Source organism: Cornus florida, unplaced genomic scaffold (genome assembly GCF_030987335.1).
Source record: "Cornus florida cultivar Cherokee Brave unplaced genomic scaffold, ASM3098733v1 CherokeeBrave_3.0.0_Hap2_Chr06, whole genome shotgun sequence".
NCBI lineage: Eukaryota > Viridiplantae > Streptophyta > Magnoliopsida > Cornales > Cornaceae > Cornus > Cornus florida.
This window is the reverse complement of record NW_026775576.1, coordinates 101,490,842-101,492,656: the sequence shown is the minus strand read 5'-3', so window position 1 is coordinate 101,492,656 and position 1,815 is coordinate 101,490,842.

Below are 1,815 nucleotides of genomic sequence, written 5' to 3'. Positions count from 1 at the left end.
CCTCCAATATAAGTATAACTCGGGAATCCATTTAGTGGACCCCTAATAAAATCCCAATAGAAAGTAAAGAACGAAAAATAAAATCCAAAGCTAGCAAGAAAGGAAATCTTACGTAGTCGAAGGAGTGAGTGACTGCATCTGCTCAGACGATCAAGCTCTAAGCCTGGAACTGACGAACACCTGAAAAATAAGAGTGAGTTAAGTCCAAGAACAAGTTCTACTCTACTACAATCCATATAGAAAGACCCGATACGCAGATACATCCTAGATATCTCAACAATAACTAAAGTAGTTCATATATGTATAAATACACACTATAAGATGCTCACTAGCCTATAAGTTTATCGCAGCCTGTGTAGAAGGTAACATACAAATCGCACATAACGTGGGCATATATACCTAAACCTACCAGGGGACCAGGTATTTACTATATCCAGTTATCCATCCTAGGCTATATTCGCACTCTAACCATTATCCTGAGATTCAAGCTCATATCACGGTACCATAATTATATATATATATATATAAATCAATCCAAACAAATGTATGTCATTCAACTGTTTATTGACCAGTATTTTGAACTAATTCATCCCTAATATGCCACTGTCCTATACCGGTGCATACTATCCACAATACAATCCATTAATTGATAAACAGATATAATATTTCATCAATTAAAATCCAAAGCTTATGCATAATGACAATCTGATATATATATGATCATATTATGCATCCAATACAAGATTTAGAAATCATGTTACAGTTGTTTAAATTGCTAAAATAAGATTTAACAATTAAATCCTCTATGTCCACTGACAGCATGCAAGCTTAATTAAATTTTCATCTTGTTCAAATCATTAGCATATAGATGAAAAGCATGCCTCATGGGATCCTAATATGTCATGAAAATTATTTAGAATCCCCCTTTAATAACCCATGACAATTCTGAAATCCCAAAAATGTCCAAAACAGTGCCTAAAAACACTTCCCGTACAAATTGTAACAAGAGAGCAAGCTCTCAAAAGTTGAGAGTTAACTCTGTACCAATGGGAGCTGGCTCCCCTTCCCTTGGAGCCTGCTCTGTGCCTTAGGGAGCCGGCTCTGTGCAACCGGCTCTCTCTCTCATAGAGAGCCTCGGCCAAAAAACTTAGAGAGCCGTCTCCATCCCCTTGAAAGCCGGCTCTGTCCCTACTTCCCATCATCGTCTTCGTCTCCGACGATGCTAAAATCCCTCTGTAATTCATTAGTTAAAGTTTCTAGAGGTTTGACTGTGTCCCAAATCATCCAGAAAATCATATGAACCCAGTACGCATCGTTAACAAGAATCAAAACATAAACTGAAACAATTTGCTCAATAAATCAATTTTAATTAATCAATACATAAAATAGTTTACAGTCTGAATTAACATGCATACAATAACCGTTTTAAAGTCTGATTTAAGTCCTGGAGACTATATAGGCATGCATAGAACACAGGTCTAAGGGAAGGAGTTAAAATATGAACTTGCCTCTGAGATTTCTGGTTCAAAACCTCAAACTCCTTCTTTGCTAATTAAGCCGACGAACTTGGTTGTTTTCACAGACCCTCCGTTGCTCCTGGTTCAACCCACGAGCAAGCTTTAACCCTTGTTCCTAGCTAACCCTAATTATCCCTCTCAGTTCTCTCTCAAGCTTCTCTGTTCTTTCTCTCTGCCTCCACTGTTAGTGAATAAGGTTCTAAAACCCTCGGCAGACTTATACACATATACTTATAGGTCAACTACTTTACCCGAATTCTAATCTTATGAGGAGACATAAAAACATAAATCAATTTAG